Source organism: Choristoneura fumiferana, chromosome 21 (genome assembly GCF_025370935.1).
Source record: "Choristoneura fumiferana chromosome 21, NRCan_CFum_1, whole genome shotgun sequence".
NCBI classification, from domain to species: Eukaryota; Metazoa; Arthropoda; class Insecta; order Lepidoptera; family Tortricidae; genus Choristoneura; species Choristoneura fumiferana.
The window spans coordinates 17,559,316-17,567,392 of record NC_133492.1 but is presented as its reverse complement, the minus strand read 5'-3'; the positions used below and the strand labels follow the sequence as shown (position 1 = coordinate 17,567,392).

Here is an 8,077-nt window from a genome sequence, read left to right as displayed (position 1 = left end):
AATTTATGATGAGCGCGGCACCAATTATGGACATAAACATGGACATGTTAAGCACAGTAGTATCCAGAAATGGACAGCAAGGATTCAATGCCTTAAAGCTCACCAATCATGAACTTTACCAGTTATGATCATCAGTTATCTGCACATAAGTGTTATTAGTTTTAGAAAAAGTAGCGTCTGTTTCTTAGTATTGGTTTAGCGGAAAAAATATTCCATTATTGGTTCCTGTCCATGACTGGTGCCCTCACCTATGTATACTTTATTTAGCGTATTTATATAAACTTCGTCAAACAATGTTTCACAATACTGGTCTCTCCTTAAAATTCGAAGGTAGTCCGCCCTTGATGCTCTGGACTATGTTGGGACCGGCGTATTATGTCATTAAGTACTTACAGCATGTCTGGAGAAGCGGCCTGAACTCTTTTGACAAGAGCGTCCTTGATGTCCTAGCTGGTCGACGTCACTGCCACAGGGGCACTTATGAGGAGCGCAGACCGAAACCCCGAACCGCAGACAGTTTGCGATTCGGAGCGTGTCAGGCTCAAGAAATCTTCCCGTGCTTGACGATGGGAAGGCGTGAAGCCAGTAGCCGGCCTCGTGCGTCCCCACAGCCAGAAGCCTGGCACGGTCCGTACTCATACTGTGACTCAAGTGTGTCGTATGTAATTTTGCAAAAAATGTCATCCCAGCTCCTCTGTGAATTTAGAGAAACTGGTAAATTATGACCTGGGCATGCAATTAAGAAAGCATTTCTAGCTTCTGCCAAGCCAGCATAAGGGGAATGCCTTTAAAATTTTACTTATGAGATTCGCTGAACTATGCACAGGCACAGAAGACAGAAAAGCTGGTAAAGCGACACTAGAAATTTTTCGAATCCCTAAACCACCATAAAGGATGGGCAGGGATGCTTGGGTCCAAGATTGCTCCTTCAGCTGCATAATAAGGATTGAATCTAAACTTATTTTTTAATTATATTTTTTGATCATTTAAATTATAATTTAAAAAAAATCTGCGTCTATGAGTAAACGCCTTATTAGACCATTAAATACGTTCGGCTTTCCGTTCGAAGTCAAAGTCAAGGTCAAAATATCTTAATTCAATTTAGGCTATAACAAGCACTTATGAATGTCAAAAAAAATCTACCACCGGTTCGGAAAAACCTCTGTTGAGAAGAATCCGAATTTCGAGCTCACCTTTAGAAGGAACCATGATGGTTTGAAACCTGTCGGGCCTATCTTGACTATTAATTAATTGCGTAAGTAACCTGATCCTGTTTTCAAGACTTTGTGTGTGTCTCACTGCAGTTTTACTTCAATACGTATACTAGCTAACATGTTATTAACATACATTGGCACGAGCCAGCAGGAGTGGAAATCAATCACTTCTGCTGGCTCGTGCTGAGGCACCGACTTCAAACTAGTAGAAAAGTATTTTCAAGGTTTTTGTAGTCGGTTCTATTCTTTGGTGGTTTGGTGGTCGGTTTTTTTATGGTTTTTATTGATTTGTAGCCAAAGTGCTAAATTATTTTATTTATTTTATAACAGAGTACCGGTACCTACGGTCTTCTTCATAAGGTCCAGTTCACCAAATGATACTTTCTGAATGTAAATAAATACTTGACTTGGTGTTAAAAATAACACAATCGCTAAAGGTGTGCTTTTAAAATTTGAGAGTTACCCTCGATTTCTCTAAGATTCCATCATTAAATCTTGACTTGGTGACAATGAAACCACCTCGAATGTATGTCCTTTAGAACATAAAAAGAATTTTGAAATTCGGCCCACAATTGATGGAGTTATCCCGTTACAAACACACAAAAAAATATACATACATACGAATTGAGAACCTCCCCCTTTTTTGAAATCGGTTGAACTACTTGATTTGAGCGATTAAAGTCATGTTTACTCGTAATAAATTTACAAATCGCTTAACAACATTTTAACTATACACATGATTATTTTTGATTCATAATCGGATTACGAACTTATTGAGATATAAGTACCGAATAATGGTCCGATATTTTCAAATCCATCCGAGATTTTTAGTCATGGAGTGCGTCATGGGTGCCAAAATAACATGTTTTGTTAAAATTATATATTTTTTTATGTGTATAAACTTACACAGCATTATAGTCTGACACCAAAGCACTGAGTAAGACAAAAAAAGGAATCAAATAAAAATAATAATAACAAATTAACAACAACATTAACTTACGACTTATTTGTAGGAAGCAAGACAAAATTTTGAATAGATATATTACGCACAATATTGGAACAGAACAAAGAATAACGCACGCACACACACACACAACACATACACACACACACACACACTCTCTCATATTTGCTTCACTCATAGATATTAGTGATTGAGACTCGTATGTTTCTCTATTTGTTGTGAATCCATACCTACTGTATTTATATTGTCATAAACGAATGTTCTAGTTACTATTATTACGTATCTACTGTGGTAACCTATTATACGCCATGTAACATTTTAGTTAAGTGTACAATTGTTGTTAATTAAGGCTGGTTGGTTTCCTGAATAAATAAATAAATAAACATGAGGACGGACGTGCATCCATCATCTCAGAGAACTTCAAACATTCATCGCACACTCTTCTCCAACAACCAGCCAATACATCACACTCGGGCACCGATGCCAGGAGGGCAATATATATTTAGATCATTAGTCTCAAGATCTCCAAGTACAGCGTATATTGATCTACTTTACAGAAAAAACGCTTGGTCCTTTTCTTTCTTTGAAATACAAAGGTAGCCCGCCTTTGATACCTTGGACTATGTTGGCTTTGGGGTCTACTATGGGGTGTCGCAGAGTCTCAGGCGCCGGCTCCACGGTGAAGCGGGACAAAATGGCCGCCAGGCCTGCCATGGACTGCATCAGACCCAAACGCTCACCTGTAATCAATCAAAGGTAATATTTTAAACAAGGTATAACATAGCATTGAATCCTGCAAACGTGTGCCTGCCATCTAACAAAATTTTCTGAATAATTTATTGAACCATGCGTTATTTTGCAGAGGTCCATGTCAATAAATTTTTAATTTTAAATCTGCTGCAGACACTGAGTCAATTTTTATCTTACAAAAGAGAGCAATTGGAACAATTTATAATTTGAAGACACGTGAATCTTTAAGATCTTTTTTTAAGGATTTTCCTACATTCCGCGGTTTCTTTAGCATTGTTGTTTGGGCTATTACTGTAATTGTCTTGTGAAATGATGAGTTAAACCAATGTAACCAATACCAACATGACAGCAAAAATATATACTTAATCCACATAACCACTTACTTACCAATACATGCCCGAGGTCCAACTCCAAATGGCAAGTAGATGCTTTTCTGAACGGAGTTGAATTCATCAGGATGGAATCTCTCCGGACGGAAAATTTCGGGACTGTCCCAATACTTGGGATCGTTCTGCAACGCCTGCACCGGAATCAAGATGCCCACACCTTCGTCGATAGTCACGTCGAGGTCTTTGAATGTATATGTCCTCGAACACCTCCGGATCAAAAATCCGAGAGATGGAAACATCCTCATGCCTTCTTTGAAACACCACTCTAAGTATGTCATATCTTTCACAGCTTCATAGCTCAGTTTATTATTGTGTCTTGCCAGCACTGCATCTATTTCGTTTTGAACTTTTTCCTGCACTTCAGGATAGTAAGCGAGTTGATGAAGAGTAAAACTAGTAGCTGAAGATGAAGTTTCAAAGCCAGCTGCAAAGAACACCAGCACTTGAGCAGCCATAAGAACATTGTCCAACTCAATAGATGCTTTTTCTGGAGTTCCATCTGGCTTGGTGCGTTCAATAGATTCTCCGACCATAGTCCCTGCTTGCTTACATTCAAGCAATAAGTCAATAAAGTCATTGCGACCCGACGGCTTATAATTACGCTGTTTCTGGATACTGTCAACGAGATCAATTACCTCCTGTTCCACATTTCCTAAATATTTTAGATTTTTGCCAGCTTCGGGAATATTTCTTTGACCATAGCTACCATGCTCTCTTTGACTCCAACATGGAAGATCTTTTCACCTAATTTACGGAACGGTGCTTTCTCATCATTTAGGGAATCAGCATCAATTCCGAATCCACAAGCACCGATGAAGTCGGTGGTGTATCTCGCCATGAGATCGCGGGCGTCGATAGTCCGGCCTTTATTGGCGGCTGCAAGCGTGCGCTCACGCAGCCGCTCGGCGCGCTCCACGATGAGCGGGAACATCGCTTTCAGCTTGCCGCTCGTGAACGCTGGCGTCATCCTCTGTCGCAGCAGTCTCCATAAGTCACCATCCGCGAAGAATAGATTCCGCATCATCGGCTCAATAACAGTCTTATGTGGATTCAGGCCGCGTGGATAGAAATGGATAAAGTCACTTATTAGGATCTGCTTTATAATATCTGGATCTCTGATGACCAGATCTGGCTGACTTGCGGTGAAGACGCCGACTATCTTTTCATCAGGAAAGCATTCGTAGACCTCCGTTGCTCCTTGTGTCATGCTTATCTGCATGAGGAAATTGGGAGCAGCACTGCCAAACAGTGGAATTGGCTTCATGTATTTGACTCCTTTTTTTTTCCAGTAGTTGAACGTTCTTATTGTGTATAGATACAGCGCGGCGAGCGCGACGACAAAGATAGCTAGCGTAATCATTCTGCCTCTGACGAGCTATCGGTTCACAATAAACATCCGCCACACAACTGCGTTCATTTATACGTGCTCTTTTATCAGAATGTGTAATATCGTGCAATATTGTCACCTGGCTGAACTTTGCTGCGTATCTGTTTTATGTGTAAAGTTCGGAAGCCTGATAATGATTTTGTTTATCAATCTCGTAAGGAAAAAATCGTAATTTTGTTACTACATCGAAACTTTCTATTGGATTCAACAACAAAGGTTATCAGACTTTTTATCACCATTACCACAAGGTTTTGTATACATTTTAACGCAATATTACATATTTTTTGTGTTGAAATAGCGTAAGGAAATATATATTTTTTGATTTATTTCTACAAGTAGACAACTGAAAATGGACAACTTTTTGAGAAATAGTCAGGTCAGGTATGTCCATGACAAATATATTCCGTACCGAAAATGTTACTGTTTTGTCTGGATATATGCTGAAATAAGAACTATCATCATCATCGTCATCATCTCGGCCTGCATAGCGACGTCCCGCTGCAGGAAACAGAACTCCTCTAAGAACGAACTCTTACTTTAATAGCATTATTTCGTACGGCCTTATTTTATGGGGATCTGCTGCAGACATTGAGTCAATTTTTATCTTACAAAAGAGAGCAATTAGAGAAATTTATAATTGAAGACGCGTGAATCTTTAAGATCTTTTTTTAAGGAAACAGATATCCTAACCCTGCGTCGCTTATGTTTTGAAATAATCATGTATGTTAGGAAGAACATATGTGATTTCCCACTAACGTCGATAAGCCAAAAGCTACTAGAAACACAGGGAAGCTTAAAGTTCCATCTTACAGACTGGCTAAAACCAAAAAGTCTTTCTGGGAAATTGCATACGTTTTTATAATAAAATTCCAAAAAATATTATAAATGAAACGGATACAAAATTCAGATCTATTGTCAAGAAGACATTAATATCAAAGGCGTATTATAAAGTTAATGATTATATCATGGACAGGGATATTTGGAAATAATTCCGATCCGCATTAGCGATCCCTTCAAATAGCGAACCTACTGTGTTAAAAATAAAGTTGTGTTAAATACTTGTGATGTTTAAATATCATTTAATAATATTGTAAATCTGTTTTAAAAAAATATATATATACCTCGTTGAGTTTCTTGCCGGATTCTTCTCAGCAGAGGTTTTTCCGAACCGGTGGTAGATTTTTTTTTTGACATTCATAAGTGCTTGTTGTAGCCTAAATTGAATAAAGATATTTTGACTTTGACTTTGACTTTGAAACGAGAGGACTTGAGCCGTAATTCCCACGCCGGTTCAATGCGGATTGGCATTTCTGCGCATACAATTCATTTGCAGGTGCGTGCACCGTCTCACGATGTTTTATTCACCAAAAAGCAAATAGTAAATATCAAATGTAATTTTGCACGTTCAAAGCCTCACACAACTACCATATTACTTACTTGAATATTAAGATGTTAAACTTAAAGCAGTGAAATCTTAAATAATGAATACTTTTACTGGCATACTTTCATAATAAAGCTGAACTTTAAATTCATAGATAAAATTTTATTCTATTAAAATACTAAACGCTAACAGCACAAATACTCAAAGAAGAATAATAAAATAATTAGTAAAATTTTTAATAGGTTCGTGAGAAAAAGTTTTACTTTTACGGTCATCCCGTAAAACCGAAATAATTGTATTTTCAATTTTGGTTTTACGGGATGACCGTAAAAGTAAAATTTGGAATTGAAATAAAAAAATACAAAAAGATTCCAAAAAACAATCTTAATTTGATTGCTTAGAAACGATATCTCTTGTCCGGGTTAGCGGTTAGTTCCAAAGGAATGCCGAAAAAGTTTGAGGGCTTACGGCATAGATGTCGCTAGCGTCGCTGCTTAAGTGACTAAGTAACAAACACAAGCTGAGATATAGGTGCATAGGGAAATTCGTGTCGGTACCGTTGACCATCAGTGGTGTAGCGGTATAGCACGCGGTACGGATTACGAGGACCTGGGTTCGATTCCAGTGATGGTCTTATTTTTCTGTTTTTTCTGTGCATCTATATTTCAGTTTGTATTTTCAATTTCGGTTTTACGGGATGACCGTAAAAGTAAAAATTTGGAATTGAAATAAAAAATACAAAAAGATTCCAAAAAACCAATCTCAATTTGATTGCTTAGAAACGATATCTCTTGTCCGGGTGAGCGGTTAGTTCCAAAGGAATGCCGAAAAAGTTTGAGGGCTTACGGCATAGATGTCGCTAGCGTCGCTGCTTAAGTGACTAAGTAAGAAACACAAGCTGAGATATGAGGTGCATAGGGAAATTCGTGTCGGTAACGTTGACCATCAGTGGTGTAGCGGTATAGCACGCGGTACGGATTACCGAGGACCTGGGTTCGATTCCAGTGATGGTCTTATTTTTCTGTTTTTTCTGTGCATCTATATTTCAGTTTGTATTTTCAATTTATGATAAAAAAATCTAGTAAGTAGTTCTGAAATACTTTATTTGAGAATTATACAGGGTCGCCCGTTTAAATCGGTCAGTATGGGAAAGTCTGAAAGTATAAGACATACGACGATCTGTTCTTAGGAACCATGATGACATCGATTTTAGTTACAAGAAAAACTGCATTCATACTTTTTAAGAAAACTTGTACCTATTCAGCTCGGGAATCGTACCCGGACGTTTTGAAAAATAAAACATACATTATTATTAAAGAACATGAAATACAATGCATTTAATTTCTTCTAGATACCATATTTTTCATAGTAACATTTATTGCTTATGACCCACACTACCGATATCCAAACAGAAATAGTGTGTTTTATTTTTCAAAACTACCGGGTACGATTCCCAAACCGAGTACTTAAAAGTTTTTTTCATTAATGTATGAATGCACTTCTTGTTACTAAAACCGATGACATGGTTCCTAAGAACAGATCTTCGCATGTCTTATAGTGTCAGACTTTCCCATACTGACCGATCTAAATGAGCCACCCTAGGATAGGCAGTAACAGCTTGACCACGTTCACGCTCGAGCGGCAACGCAACAAGAGTGTTCTCTATTTATTGCGTATACTGGCAGATAACCACTGGCTGGCGAGCGTGCCAGCTGCGCAATGAACACAGAAACAGCTTGTTAAGCCGCCGGTCGTAAATGTTAGTACTGGTCAGCTAATATTGGTAGTTACAGCGACGCCGACAATTATTTCGAGATGCGTGGGCTGGGTGCGGGTGAGTTATTAAACGATAGGATCACCATGATAACATAGTTTAGTTCGTTTATAGGCTACAAGCCATGGTGGCCTAGTGGTTTGGCATATGTTCTCTCAAGCAGACGATCATGGATTCTAACCAGGACATTTTTCGAAATGCATCAACCTTTGAAATTT

General features: G+C 38.3%; 1 pseudogene; it reads right to left on the bottom strand.

The window, feature by feature from the left end:
* Positions 1–1,578: 1,578 nt before the first annotated feature.
* LOC141439552 (cytochrome P450 6B2-like) lies at positions 1,579–4,729 on the bottom strand (annotated as a pseudogene).
* Positions 4,730–8,077: the final 3,348 nt, after the last annotated feature.